General features: G+C 38.1%; 1 long non-coding RNA gene across 3 annotated transcripts in view; it reads left to right on the forward strand.

Annotated features, from left to right (window-relative positions):
- Positions 1 to 1,604: 1,604 nt before the first annotated feature.
- LOC139325594 (uncharacterized) overlaps positions 1,605 to 16,242 on the forward strand; it is a 78,839-nt gene continuing 64,201 nt past the window's right edge. For 2 of the 3 annotated variants that reach the window (XR_011601103.1, XR_011601107.1), the window contains exon 1: positions 1,609 to 1,682. This is a non-coding gene — a long non-coding RNA (uncharacterized lncRNA). Of the gene's footprint in view, positions 1,683 to 16,242 lie in introns of all 3 variants that reach the window. The other variant, XR_011601104.1, reaches the window with a different exon arrangement.

Consider the following 16,242-nt stretch of genomic DNA (forward strand, 5'->3'; position numbering starts at 1 on the left):
TGGTCAAAGTCAACCAGATGTTTAGACTTGATTTGACATTTTTATCCACCTATCGAGTCCCTTTCAAGGACCAGATGTTGTTCAATGGTGTTAAAGGTATCATTGTAAAATGTAAACTGTTCCAAGTAAAGCTGCCTTCTGTAATTCACTGCTTGTGATTTTGCCACTGATGATCTTGTTTGAGTGATGCTCCAGTTGTATTTTGTGATTTTTCTCCAGGTTTTTTTTTTTTTTTTTTTTGTGGTCTTCTCTTCTGCTATCTCTATATTCGGAAGTTGCTTGCCATTGTCTTCTTCCTAAGGCTGAGATTGAATGACTAATTAGAGTCAACCAGCTAGGTTTCCTGTATAAAGCAGGACTAAATTTTATCCAGTGTATTTTTAAATTTGATTTATATACTGCCTGATTCCTCAATGACTCTAGATCAGAGGTGGGGAACTATGGCCCCTTTATGATTTGTGGACTTCAACTCTCAGAATTCCTGAGCCAGCCATGCTGTCTCAAGAATTCTGGGAGTGGAACTTCACAGATCATAAAAGGGCCATAGTTCCCCAACCTTGCTCTAGAAGGCTTACAACTAGGCAACTAAACAGACAAAAGGGAACTCCACAATTACCTTATCTCCAAGGCCTGGGAAAAACAGATGTTCAGTTTCCTGGAATATATAAGTGAGGGGGCCACATAAATCTTTGTGGGGGAGATCATTCCAGAGGGAAGGAATTCCAACAAGTAAGCATGTTTTCTGAGTCCCACAAGATGACATTCTTTAATTGACAGGTCTTGGAGTGGATCCACCCTCCTGGACCATACCAGATGGACAGAGATAAGTGATTCCTCAAACAGACAACTTCTAAACTTTGAACGACTATACAAATGATAACCAGCACCTTGAATTGTTCCCAGAAGCCAACTGGTAACCAGTGCAGCTTGTGAAGCTCTGGATGATGTGTGCAAAATCTGACCCTCATCACTGACCATGTGATCACATTCTGGACCAGGTGTATTAGGCTTCAAAGTGATTGCAAATGCCAATAAAGGAGAATATATGTGGCTCAAGGTTGAAATTGGGGGTCCTAGGTGCTCTCTGAGCTTGCTTGTTTTATTGCAGAGGTTACATTACCCAAACTAGATAACCTCATCAGTGCCAGTGTAGTAGTGTAGTGTAGTGTTGTGCTAGCACTGGTGATGTTACCTAGTTTGGATAATGAAACCTCTGCAAGAAAACAACCAAGCTCAGAGAGCACCTAGGACCCTGATTGCAAATGTTGGTCAGTCTATACGGCTCAGTGTCTTCTCCATGGACACAGAGCTGAATCTTCTTAGGAGTATTGGAAGTAAGAACTATGCTTTGTTACTCACAGGATACAAAATAGCATTTCTAGCTATACTAACCATGATTTGTTTATCTTGCTGTCATTTTTGCTTGTATTTGTTTTGACACGCTGTCTTTCTCTTTTATATAAAAAAAGTCTTTTTTCTTGTTTAATATAAAACACGAGTGACTGTGTTCCTTCAGCATTCTGAGCATATCCTGATAAGCTTGCTGCAGTATATTTGTCAGGCTTAAAATAGCTCACAGTGAAAATTCATTTGTGCCAGCCGTAATAACTTACAGCTTCAGTGCTCTTCACTTCCCTTGTCAACAGGTCGAAGGGACAAGATTTGGAGCAAGCTAGAGAAAGGTAAGGAGATTAAATCTCCAGACAGGTGTAAATCAAAGAGCCTTCTCAATGTTGTTGCTTTGGGAATTTTGAATATGACAAAAAAAGGGAATGAATAAATCATGGGAGGTATTTACAGTATACTAAGCTGTTAATTTTAATTAAATATATTTTCTTGTCCTAGTCTGACCCTTTTCTTTGCTTTGGCTTTACACACTCATTGAAGAGCTACTGGGATATATATCTTGGCACCAAATCCTCAATTATAGATAGTTAACTTATTATAATTTCACACTGAAGAGCAAGTGGCTGAGTAATTATAGGAATTTATTTTCAGTGAAGTAAAATTCTCATTTTTTATGGGGAAACTTGGTAACAAGTTGATGTATGTAAAAATGGAAGGCATAAACAGATTTCAAGGCTGCATTTTAATGTTTCAGTGAAAGTTTATTTTAAATCCCAGAAAAAATTAGAGATTGGGGTCCTACATTATTTTATGTAATTATAATGCATGTAATTCACATAAAAATATTTTGAACCTTTTCATCTGAATCAAGTGATTGGGCAAAACAGTAATTTGAAATTTGATTCCCAGACCTCACATCAACAGAATATAATATTTGGTACAGAATAGGGAAATGCAAATCAATTTGAATTGATTTCTCCTTTTTCTGATCAAAGTGATTCTGTTTAGTGTCTGTATCAATTTGTAATTGAAAACAAAGATCTAGAAAAAATTTGCATACATTTTAGTGTCACTGCTTAGGAAAGACATGTTTTTTTTTTTTGCTGTGTTGTACTGAAAAAACAGGATTACATTCAAAAGTAATTATGTTTCAGGTAATACAGCATATAGGTTTAGGAATTCTATATTAGGTTATTCCACCACAGAATACTATTTCTGTGGAGATATAGTTCTGTCCAGTAGTGGGATTCAAATAATTTAACAACCGGTTCTCTGCCCTAATGACCAGCTGGGTAGGTGTGGCTTGGTGGTCATGTGATCGGGTGGGCGTGGCCAACTCAACGTCACTCAGGTCGATGGGCGCTTTGCCTTAGCAGTTACAATAAGGGTTAACCAGAGAGGTAGTTTCTGTAAGCAGGGCAATAAAGATTAGGCTAGAAACAACACCAGAATGTTTCCTTCCTGCCTTCCTAACAGGATTAGCCCTGTAAAGTGGAAAAAAAACAAAATAAGATTTTTTATTCTTCCAACAACCAGTTCTCCAAACTGCTTAGAAAGTTAACAACTGGTTCTCCTGAATAGGTGTGAACTGGCTGAATCCTACCACTGGTTCTGTCTAAATAATTTGTCCTGTAAGTCATTCCCATATTGTATTCGTGTCATTTCTGATGCTGTGGTTATCAGTTGTCTGCATCTAGCAACCTGATAACAGAATTACTTTTAGGATTTGAATATATTTTTATAAAGTGTCAATTGTGTTTACCTTGCAACCACAAATTGTTAGTTAGAAGCAGTCTTTGATCTCTGCTGTATTTTAAAAAATCAGATGATTTTTCCTTCCTTCCTTCCTTCCTTCCTTCCTTCCTTCCTTCCTTCCTTCCTTCCTTCCTTCCTTCCTTCCTTCCTCCCTCCCTCCCTCCCTCCCTCCCTCCCTGTTACACAATTGCTTGATCCCTAACTTTAGGATATTATGCCTCTGTGAACACCTAAAATATTTCTTTTCTCCTTGTCTTATGTCTCATTCAAAACTTTTGTCCAAGGGCAAATTCTTCTTCTTTTAATATGAACCAGACTGGCAAGGCCACTGTGTACACAGAAGGATAAAGATATACTCAGATTACTCAATATGTGTTTTGCAAAAGTTGACTTTTAAAGCAAAGTTGCAACATGTCACACAGTTTTGCAACACTGGATGGAAAATGAGCACCTATGTTGAAAAGACATTTCTCCCTTGGGTGGTTGCCTTGGAACTACTTCTAGGGTATTATAAAAGTCCTATTCATGCATTCAGATGAATAATGGGAATTCAAAGTGAGGAAAGCACTGGTGATATACTGATTATGTCCATCTTCTACAGCCTTTTGATTTTGGTTCATTCTGCAAAAAAAATGCAGATTTGAATCCTGTTCAGCTTAACATGCTTAGGGTTTCCAATTGGTTGAAATTGTCAGTTATGAGGCAAATTATAAACATATTCATCTGAGTGTTCTTAGAAACCTCCAGACTACTGCACTAATTGTGACAATTAGTGACAATCAGAAGTAGAGCTGGCATGCATGAATATAAGGAGGGCCAGATTATATTAATAGGACCATAAACAAAATGAAATACCATATTTCTTTTTACTGATCAGCTGTGACTGAATGCAGGCTAGATTCCATCCAAATGATAGTAAGGATTTTTATTGTCCCCCCTCCCTTTTTTTTTTTTGGAGTACTTATGCTGGAACTAGAAGTAATGAAAATGGAAGCTCCCTGAACCTGTAATCAAGAAAAGCAGGATATGATGTGATTTCCTTGTTCCTACCACATAGGGTATTATCTGTCACCGCATGCATATGTTTCTTTTGGCGACATCTTTCCTCAGAAAAAGGATAAGTTGGTCTCTGGACCACCATGAACATTTAGGTTTGGCTCAAAAAAAATATAAGTCTAAGGGCTATTGCTAGTGCTATTAAACTCCAGTTCCATAAACAAGGGAATCTTTCTGGTGATGCAACACCATCTTCCATTTTCTTTAAAGACAATAGGCTACATTAAGAATTTTCAAACTCCCCTCTCTCTAGCTTTCTATGTCTTTTGAAATCATATTTGTTTGTTGAATGGCAGGGAAAGTCCTATGAATAAGACCATATAGTATTATTTGGTAACATTCAACTAAAATCAGTCTTCAGTCCCAGGAAATATGGTTAGACTGTAATATTCTAATCATTTCTTGATAACAGCATTTGTAAAATTATGCACATTAACTTTATATATAGGTAATGTGCTAAACTGTAATATATAACACAAACTAAAGTTCTTTTAATATAGTACAGTTAGTGAAGCATCATATTTTTGTGTTTCCTATGAGTATAAAGTTAAGCTTACTTATGCAGTAATATTAAATAAAAATGAATTATTATTGTTGTTGTTATTTAAATTTAGGAGAAATAAGATTATAATGTAATGGATCAAAATGAATAGAAGAGGGCAAATATTGGCCAATCTGTATAATTGTTTAAGATCTGATCATTGATTTCAAGGAAATGAACTGAAATGTTGATTAACTTTGCAGATTGTGTTTAGAATTTAGAATTTAGCTAATAGATTAATTGCATGCTTGGAGAGCTTGATACTAATGGACAAAATTCTGTATAAATTTAGGATCAGTTCATGAAGGGTGCAGTGTTCTGGCATCCTATAATGATGTATATTTCCAGAATAGAATAGAATTCTTTATTGGCCTTAAGCTCACAGTGTACATATAAACAGCAGGTAATAAGTAGTAGGTCATAATCATAGTTACAATAATTAATCATAAGTTACAAACAAGAATTGATATGCCATAAGAAACCTATAGAAAAACATGGTAGAAAAGATGAGAAGATGAAAAAAGATGAGAAACGAGACAGTGCTGTGGGAATTAAGTGTTCAGCATGAGGGAAAAAACTCTCTTTATGCCTGGTTGTTTTGGCATGCAACCCTATAGCGGTGTCCTGAGGAGAGGAATTGGAATAGATTATGTCCAGGATGCGAAGGGTCTGTAGATATTTTCTCAGCCCTCTTTCTGGTTCGTGCAGTATACAGATCCTCAATGGAAAGCAGGGTGGTCACGATCAGTGGTGGTTTTTTGTTTTGCAGTCCTAACTATCCATTGAAGTCTGTACCTGCCCTGTTTGGTTGCTGTGCCAAACCAGACAGTTATTGAGGTACAAATGACAGACTCAGTAATTCCTTTGTAGAACTGAATCAGCAGATCCTTGGGCTATCTGAGCTTACGCAGGAAGAACATTCTTTATCGTGCCTTTTTAATGATAGTTCTAATGTTAGGTGTCCATTTCAAGTCCTTGGAGATAATAGAACCTAGAAACTTGAAGGTCTCTACCATTGATACTATGTTGCCTAATATTGTAAGAGGTGGTAGAATAAGAGAGCTTCCTCTAAAATCTGTTATCATCTCTACGGTTTTTAAGAATGTCCAGATTGTTCCGGCTGCACCACAGGACCAGTTGATCTACCACCTGTCTATATGCAGACTCATCAACTTCTCAAATGAGACCAATGACTGTGGTATCATCTGCAGACTTCAGTACTTTAACAGAAGGATCCTTCGAGAAGCAGTCATTAGTATATAGAGAGAAGAGCAATGGGGGGCTCCTGTACTAATTGAACGGGCATTGAATGGGATTTTTCCGTAGCTTCACCTGCTGCTTCCTAGTCTTTAGAAAGCTTATGATCCATCTACAAGTGTGGCCAGGCACAGCTAGCTGAGTCAGTTTAGAGAGGAGGATTTCAGGAAGGATGGTGGTGAATGCAGAGCTGAAATCTACAAAAAGGACCCTTACATAGTTCATTTGGGGATTTGAGATGTTGTAAGATGTCTTGAATGCCCAAAGAACTATGCAAGGGTCCTTTTGATTTTGGTTAATAAGTTCAATATTAGGAAGGATGCCTATAGAACATAATACAGAGATATTCAGACATGCAGGCGCATCATTTGATTATCTATAGTTAATATATAATATATAATTGCTAATTCACATGTGAATTTTGAAGAAAAAAACAACAACACTGCATTAGAGAAGATGTCAGGGGATAAGAACATTCACCCAACTACTTATGTATGATAGTTCACCTATTGGCTCACCATTTATCAGGAGATGAAAATGGGTATGTTAACTAGAAAAAAGCATGTGACAATTCTCCCCCCCCTCTCTCTTTCTCTCTCTCTCTTTCTCTCTCTCTCTCTCTCTCTCTCTCACACACACACACACACACACACACACACACACACACACACCCCTAGTCTCCATTTCTGCAGCCCAGAAAGTTTCCACAAAAGATTCCGTGTGGCTGTTTCTCCTAATACTGTTTTATGACAGTATTTAGCAGTTAATTTAGCAACCAATTATGTAACAATGCATTTTACGAACAATACGTTTTATGAATATAATTTTTCATAATGTACATACATAATGTACTACAGAGTACATTCTTATACACATTAGGGATCTGGAGTGCAGAATTCAGAAAAGGACATTTTGACAAATAACTCTGTGTGGTTCATGTTTGAAATTTTGAAATGAGATCATCTTTTATTTTAATATGAACCCGAATTCTTTCCTTCACCCCCATGTCCCTTGTGAATCTTTCAGTAATATGGTGATACGTATACTACTAAGGACTAGTAAGAGAGTGGTAGAGGGAGAGAAACAGGGAGAGAGAGAGGGAGATAGGGAGAGAGCAACAGAGAGAGAGAGAGGGAGAGGGAGAGAAGGAGAGAGAGTGGGGGGAGACAGGGAGAGAGGGTGGGAGGGAGAGAGAAAAAGAGATGGGAGGAAGAGGGAGAAAGAGAGGGAGAAAGAGATGGGGAGAGGGAGAGGGAGGGAAAGAAGAGAGAAAGAGATGAGAGGGAGGGAGGGAGGGAGAGAAGGAGAGAGAGGGAGGGAGGGTGGGAGGGTGGAGAGAGAAAGAGAGAGAAAGAGAGAGAGAGAGAGATGATGGAGGGAGAGGGAGAGAAGGAGAGAGAGTGGGGGAGACAGGAAGAGAGAGGGTGGGAGAGAGTAGGAGAGAGAGAGAAAGAGAGAGAGAGATGAGAGGGAGGGAGGGAGAGGGAGATAGGGAGAAAGAGAGAGATAGGGGGAGAGGGAGGGAGAGAAGAGAGAAAGAGATGAGGGAGGGAGGGAGCAGGAGAGAAGGAGAGAAGTGGGGGGAGACAGAGAGAGAGGAGAGAGAGAGAGAGAGAGATTTATCTTTCAAGAGAATCCTACTTTCTAAGATTCCAAAATATTCAAATGTAGAATTTTCCTATTAGTGGAACTGAATTAATTTAAGGGTGCAGTCAAAGCTTGGTTTCTTTTCCCAATCAGCTTCCTAACTTTTTGATATTGAGAGTAATCAGCTTTACAGGATTTATTTAGAGGTTTTCACAAAATTAAGGAACCTAAGATTTTATGGCCAAGTCTCTGTATTATAATCATGTGTCTTACCGGAATCTACCATGCAGCTCAGACATAGACTCTGAGAAACATTAACTAATTGCACATGGCAGTAATAACAAGAACAAATAATAGCCAGGCCTAGTTGTACAATCCCAGCAGAACACCACTTGCCCTGGGCAGCCTCATGTGAGGTGGCTGCTTATTGCACAAGGGATTCCAATTGTGATAACTGTGTCCTGTGTGCAGTGGACAAAGTTTGCGTTCTGGTTTTGTTGGTTTTGTTTTGTTTTTTTTGCTCAAAAAGCAGACAAATACCCTAAAGCTTGCAGCTGTAATAGTACAGATGATGCAATGGAAACTAGATCTTGTATTACCAAGCAGCAAAAATATGAATTTGTTGTCTTTCAAGCATTCGTGGAATCTCTCAAACAACCACGTAGACATGCCTGACAAGGGGTCAGCTTTTTGCTGTATTAAACAGCGCAGAAGAGATTACAAAACCAAGTTCTAGTCTTTTCTGCTGGGGAGAAAAAGGGTACTGGTCTGTCTTAAGAAGGGATTAATCAGGAGGCAAGGGAATGGTGGGCTCTGGAAAAGCACTGGCCAGAAGAAGGAATAGTAAAACTTTCACTGTGTTCTTATAATTGTGACTGACAGATACAGTACATTGAACAGATACAATAAGTAGTACTCAGGAAAGCAACTCCTGATATTTGGCCATCTCTTTCCTCTTCTGATTTGGGACTGATTTTTCACAGCACCATTTCCCAAGCCAAAATGTTCTGATAAGTGACTAAATTCAGTTTTGAAAGAAAAGCAATGCGATTCAGCTTTAAGAAAAATGGAATTGACTTGGGAATGGAACTCTGGCACTAACACACAAACACACACAAAGTTCTATATTGGAATTAGAAAAACCTGTCTGTAAAAAAAAAAAAAAAATTACTTGAACCATCGCCTATAAACAGGAAACGTATATGATGCTAAAATAATGAATCACTTGCACTGTTTATCAAAGTCAGGAAAAAAGCTGGCTCTTGTAAACTAAACAAACATGGCTTTATGAAAGCAGTCCATGTGTTAGCTTTGCTCACTGTATGATTCATCACGTTCAGCTTGTTTAATGGAAAATACTTGGTACCCATAGGTGATTTGTTTTTAAATTTCAGTATATTTAAGCAAATGGCATCTATGCTTAAGTAATTTACAGTCCATTTTGTTAAAACTTTATTAGCCTCACTCATCCTATTTCATTATGTTAGTGCAACTACGGTATAGAATTGGGGGAAGATTCTTGTCTTGTGACTTTGTCAGGAACACATCATAGGCATGGTGGAACCAAATGCATTTTTTTAAAAAACACTGTCTTAATTTCATTTCTGAGAAAAGTGTTTGCTTATTCATAGATTGCCTCCCATTATGAAATAATAAGGTAGTTTACTACCCTTAGCATGTGTTAGGGTGTGTGTAAAAAGTATTTGTTGCTTGTGCAACGAGCAGAGCAGAAACACACAGGGAAGGAGATAAACGTGCAGCTCGTGTGAGAAAAATACTTTATATACAAGATAATAAGCAGTCTTGGTGTAGGTAAAACAGTCCAAGGTCATAAACAGTAATATCAGTCCAGTAAGTATCTTCCCTTACCAAAGCAAACAGACTTTAGTAACTCTCGGTATACAGTACCATATAACAATCCAGTCTAACACCAATCAGCAGAAAGACGCAGGAAGCAACAGGAACAGGAACAATCAGGAACAAAAAACGCTTCTCTGCGCTGCTTATTTATGCACTGTAGCCTAATTACAGAGTTCAGCAAACCCTGATTACGTGGCTCAGTTGTTTCTTAAAGAAACAGATATATTGCCTGACCAACAAGTTAGGGGTAAGCTACAAGCTGAACCTAACAGCATGTGTATTAATAGTTAGCCGGGGTGGGTTTCACTTACCTTTGCTACCGGTTTGCTCATGCATGCACAGAGCATATTTGATGACATCCAGGCGGATGGGTGGAGCCTCCCGCCACTGCTGGGAAGTCCACTCCCGCCGAACCGGGGCAAAACGGTAGCAACGCACCACTGGAGTTAGCCATATAGTTTTTTTTATTGAATTGTGCCCTGAATTAAGTGGCACTGATGTCCCCAAAATAGTCTCTCTGAAATTTTGTCAGGATTGGAATTTACCAGTGAACCAAGCTGAGCTCAGATGGGTCAAATATTTGCAATGTTAATACATTTAAATATATTCAAGCATTTAAATGTCATAAAAGGACTGCAAAGTACTTCAAGTCTATGGATATGGAGGGAGGTCATAATGTATCTGATCTGGAGGCCTCACACTAAAGCTATTGAACTGAGCCCCAGTATATGGCCCTGGGTCATCCATGCACCTTTAGGCATCTTGAAATACCCACAATGGAGGAATGGTTGTTGAAGGAGACAGAAATGTCAGAGATGGCAAAATTAACTTTTTTGATGTAAGAAAGATCAGAAATAGGGTATCCGTGATTGGAAACCCCTTAAAGACTTTTAGCTGGAAAAAAAAAGAGAAAAATGAACTCTTGAGTTATGGGTTTGAAGATTAGAATGAATAGCTTATGTAAAGAAGGAAATTATGATGTAATCTTGGAGTAAAGTGGGGGGAGTAAAATATAAATGAATTTATAACGGCTGTCAAAAAGATTGGGAGCTGCTTTTTTATAATGTTTTCTTTTTCTTTGTCTTCTGTTTTCTTTCTTACTTATTCACTATTCTTTCTTATTAGTTTCTTTTCTAATATTCATACTGCTTTTAGCTTGTTAAAAATTTCTTCAATTAAATATATATATATATATTAAACACATACACCCTTGGGCCTCTGCACTGATGGCTTCCCAGTTCAATTTCTTTATCTGATTTTTTTTTTTGCTTTGGACTAGCCATGCCTCTATGAGAGGGTTTTGATGAATGGGCAAGCCTTCTGTCCTCCTAAAAAGCAGACATGGCTCTCAGAATTTCAAATTCATCTACCGACCATTAAGCCCATCCACCTTTGGCTGAGGGTTATTATTACACTTTTTTATCTGTCCTATTGTCACCAACCTTTGAAATGTTCCCACATTACTGTGAATCCATTATATGTCTTGGTATCGGTCTTTAGACAGAAAAAGTTCCCTTTGCCCTTCCCAATTCTTCCTTCTTTGGCACAACAGACCCGGGAAGTTGGCATGTGATTGTACTGCCTAAATGCAGAAGTTGATAACAACTATCCCATAGCTTTAATAAAGTCCCTGAGTCATCAATATAATTAATCCAAACCTATCAAATAAATATCTTACTATATTGGAGTTACAATATGTATGTACAGATCAGCGGTGGGTTTCAAATTTTTTAACTACTGTGGGTGTGGCTTGGTGGGCGTGGCATGGCTTGGTGGGCATGGCTTGGTAGGCATGGCAGGGGAAGGATACTGTAAAATCTCCATTCCCTCCCCACTCCAGTGGAAGGTTACTGCAAAATCCCCATTTCCTCCTGATCAGCTGGGACTTGGTAGGCAGAGAATAGATGGGGGTGGGGCCAGTCAGAATTTTTACTACCGGTTCTCTGAACTACTCAAAATTTCCGCTACCGATTCTCCAGAACTGGTCAGAACCTGCTAAAACCCACCTCTGGTACAGGTAGTTCTGAACTTATGACCACAATTGAGCCCCAAATTTCCATTGTTAAGCAAGGCAGCTATTGAGTTACTTATGCTTCATGTTACAACATTTTTGTCACAGTTGTTAAATGATCACTTCAATTGTTAAGTGAATTGTGGTTATTAAGGGAATCTGGTTTCTCCCATTGACTTTGCTTCTCAAAAGCCAGCTAGCAAACCAGAGGAGGCTAACTTTAGTTCTGCTAACAACTGTGTCATCCAGAAAATTTAAGTGGCCGGAGGACAAAGTTTCTTTGAGTTTAAAAGAGTTTACTTGTTAAGCACATTTTGAACATTGCTTTTTTATGTGGAGTAGGACATTTTCTGCATTTTGGTTCGAGCTGATCTTGTCTACAGGCTGTTTGTGACTGTTTGGCCATCTTTGCCTCAGCTGTGCTATTCCTGCCTGAAGACCTGTATATAGGAAATTGGAAAAAAAATATTGCTATTTTGTTGAAGCTCTGTAGAGTTAATGGGCTCTGAAGGCCCATCAAGGCTGCTATGCACTTTCCTTTCTAACAAAAGAATAAAGGGAATGCAGTCATTTGATGCTTCCCCATGGCAACTGAATCTTTGGTCAGATTGGACATTGAATCTCAGATCTCTTGAAATTGAATCCTGTTGATTGAAAAGCTTAAATCTATCGCAGCAAGAATCACATTCGCAAAAAATTGGAAACAAAAAAATATACCCTCAGACAAAACTGTAATTAGGAAAATTCTAGAACGCACAGAGATGGATAAAATGACTATGGAGTTGAAAGAGAGAGGATTCGGAATAAAATGTACAGTTGGCTTGAAAATAGAAATCAGAACAAGAAATGTTTAACTTAATATTGATGAAACTTAAATTAAAGTAACTGAACAACATTAAATAAAGAGTGGTAAATATAAACGAACATAAATGTATAGATAAGAACAAAAGAATATTATAATGTGTATATATATATATGTTGGAGTAATGGTATTATTCTACTATTGAGTAGTAAATAGAAATGATAGAATAGAGAACTACAAAAGCAAAGTACGTATATATGTGTGATTGTCTTTTGTGTTGTTTTTAAAGACAAACTGTTTAACAAAAATTATTTAATAAAAAAATAAAAGCTTAAATCTCCACTTTGAACAGAATCTTCTTTGGAAACCCTTTTAAATTAGGGTTTCCTTGTGCAAATAAATATATGTGCAAATAAAATTGATTTACTTAATAGTGTGCTGTATTATTCACTTCAGGGGTGGGTTCTACTTACCTTTACTACCGGTTCGCATGCGCAGATTGTCCATTATGATGTCCGGGCGGATGGGCGGAGCCTCCCACCGCTTTTACTACTGGTTCACAAGAACTGGACAGAACCGGGAGCAACCCACCACTGATTCACTTCATTTTAATTTCACCCTGAAGTGGGGGTTCGACAAATAAAAGTAGAATGAATATAGAGAGTGGGTGTGAAGTTTCCGAAATATGCCCTAATCTTTCAGATGCTTAAATCTGATTCAAGATATGAAGGTGGGGGAAAGAAAATGGGAAATCTCCTTACATCATTTATCTGTTTTTCCTGTCTTTAAAAAAAACCTCCATTTGACTCCTCCCCCTTTTAATCCTTTAAAAAAAAACATTCCCATGCTTATGGCAGCAGGAAGTATTTCTTCCTGTGGTAGAATGAACACACAACTATGTAAATGCACAATGTTCTGTGCCTAAATAATCATTCAATGAGGAAGTGGAGATATAAGTAACATCCATGCTTTTTTTTTCTTGATTAAAAAAAGATATTAAAAAAGGGGAAAAAACTTTAAGGCAAGGTGATTTTCAACATTATTGTGGGTTTTTGTACACCTTACAAAATAAACAACCTCTCCCCCCCTCCCACAAAAAAAAAAGAAGAAACCCTGCCTCTTTTCCAGAGGGAAAACATTCTGTGATTACCAAAGTATGGCATTTATCTATCCTGTTTCCCCCCAAATAAGTCATCCCCTGATAATAAGCCCAATTGGGCTTTTGAGTGCATGGCAATAAGGCCAAGCGCTTATTTCAGGGTTCAAAAAAATATAAGACAGGGTCTTATTTTCGGGGAAACACGGTGTTTATCCATATTGGGAAACTGGAAAGAGCACAACAGGAGATATTTTGGGAGTTCAGCGGGGATTCAAAGAATTTGGAAAAATCTCTACCTCTCTCTTACATGCTGAAAGGGTGCAAAGAACCGAATTACCCCTCGAGCTATTTTAAACATCCTTCTTTTCCAATTTGAACAATGAGAGAAAACAAAAGGAAGAACAGCAAATACTACTCCTTCCTCACTCCTGTTTTGTCAATCTATAACTAACAGGGCTTTGGGTTCATCAGAGCAATACTAACCCACAAGACCACTGTTATAATCTGGATGATTTTGATTTTCTTGGGTGTACTTAATGTTAATGCCTCTTTTTGGGTTTTTAAAAAACACATTTTAAAATGGCAGAATTACTTTAATGGGTCATTCTTTTAACCTAAAATCATTCTTTTAACCTGGGCTAAAATCATTCTTTTAGTCTAGGCTAGAAACCAGGAGGCCGTGAGTTCTAGTCTTACCTTTGCCACAAAGGCAAGTGTGTCAGCCCTAGGAAACAGGCAAGGGCAAAACAACCTTGCCAAGAAAATTGCAGGGACTAATCCAAGCAGTCTCTAGGAGTAAATATTGACTAGAAGAATTTCTTTCTATCTCTTTATATAAAAGTAAAATTTCCCTTCAATCACGCATAAGTTTGGGTGACTTTGTGAATATTGGTTTAATAGTTTTCTTTGCAACAGTTTAGAAGTATTTGTTAGTCTCTTCTTCTAGGACATTTTCCCCCTTTCTAGTCTAGTTTACAGTCTTGGAATTTCCTGATAGTCTCCCATCCAAGTACAAACCAGGTTACTAAGCAACTGTACTTCGATTTTAACCAATCTGGGCTAGGTGCTAACCACCTACCTGGGAATCAGTTTATATATGTTTCCTTGCATCCTTCTGCCTATATGCTGGGGATAATATTAGAAAACAACATTTTACTTCCAATGTATAAAATGCTCTGAGTAGCAACCTGCTAAACAATGAAAAGCGCAATCCACGAACCATTTACGCAGTGAGTCATTGATTGTAACTTACCCTCAGGTAAGCCTTAACATAAAACGTATGCTTTTATTCTGACGACCATCGTATTTCCTTCACTGCGGTTGTTAGACTTTCCACTGTGATGTCCTTTATTCAGATCATTAAATTGTAGGGGGGAAACCCCCCATTTTTGTTTCTGGCTATTTAAAAGGGCTATGCAGTTGCTTGAAAAGGTAAATTTGCTGCCTAATGATTTTTTTTCTCTTGATGCTGTGCTACATCGCTGCCCTTTGCCTCCCACGCTCTTTTCGTCGATACTTTATATTTAAATTTTTAGGTTACACAAATGCAGCGATGTGAAAATAAAGCAACCTCCCTCCATACAAAAATAACCAAACTGCAACCTTTCAACCAGTGCATACACATCCCTTGAGAGAGTAAAAATGTCTTTGGTTTGGCAGAAAATTGCAAACATCCACTGGCCTGCTCTCCCATCTGCTCAGTCATCTCTCCTGAACTGTAAAAGTGCAATATGTGGGAGCTGCAAAATCTGTATGCAAAGATGTATATTTAATTCAACTGAGATTTGCTGTCAGAGCAACCTTCCAAGCAGTGATGCAAACCATTAAAAAAACAACAACCGAAGGACAGTGGCTCTGCTGTATGGGCAGAAAAATTACAAATGGCTCCGTTTGATTGCCTAGAAATTGATACAAATGCAATACTGAAACAGATTTATCAGTAATATGAACATTCTAAAGAAATAGAATTTCTGTAAGGCAAATATTTTAAGACTGTTATCCCAAGGATTCTGGCATTTCTTAAAGGATTTTTTTAAGCAAAACGTCAATGAGAAGAGCAAATAAAGTTCCCTAAAATTTATTTATCTGTTGTAATTAATTTCTTCATATATTCTACACAAAGTACACAACTATTTTGGATCTGAAATGGGATAACTCTGAGGTCCAGCAAATCTAGCTAATGCCCTGCATGAATAGAACATATAATCTGGAACATACCTCTAAAATCCAAATGTCATAATCTACCAGAAACTCTGAGAATACAGTTGACATAAAATATTGGTTTTCAAACAATCTGAGCTTGCAAACCAAGAGATAACTGGAGTGATTTTTTTCTCTCCTTCCATTCTCCCATTTCTACCATCAATTTCTCTTTTGTCTCCCTTCTCTTTTCCACCTTAGACTCTAGTGTTAATTGTTTTCTGTACAGGAGTGGGTTCTACTTACCTTTACTACCAGTTTGCAACAGGACCGGTCGCTTTGCTCACATGTGTGCATGCACTTCTGGCCACGAGCAGATCACCCATGATGTGGCGGGTGGGCAGAGCCTCCCGCTGGTTTTACTACTGGTTCTATAGAACCATACCAAACCGGGAGCAGCCCACCACTGTTTCTGTAGCTTTGAGAAATATTATAATCTCCTAACCAGATTTGAAGACCCATATAAACACATTTACAAGCCCTAGTAGAGATGAGAACCCTGATTAGCTAAAAGTATCCAAGGTGGCTGCAAGAACAGACTAGCAAAGTTGGCAAAAACCCATTGATCTATTCATCCAAACCAAATAATAATAATACTGGACTGAGATTTTGGAATTTACACAAGCACCTGCCATCCCAGAATTGACAACTGTCAATAAAAAAGACAAGAAAGTCTGATCCTGTGGCTCCCGAGGATGTGGACAGGGTTCTGGGTAGGATTAGTGCCG

This window comes from Pituophis catenifer, unplaced genomic scaffold, assembly GCF_029215685.1.
Source record: "Pituophis catenifer annectens isolate HBS135680 unplaced genomic scaffold, rPitCat1.0.hap2 SCAF_1, whole genome shotgun sequence".
NCBI lineage: Eukaryota > Metazoa > Chordata > Lepidosauria > Squamata > Colubridae > Pituophis > Pituophis catenifer.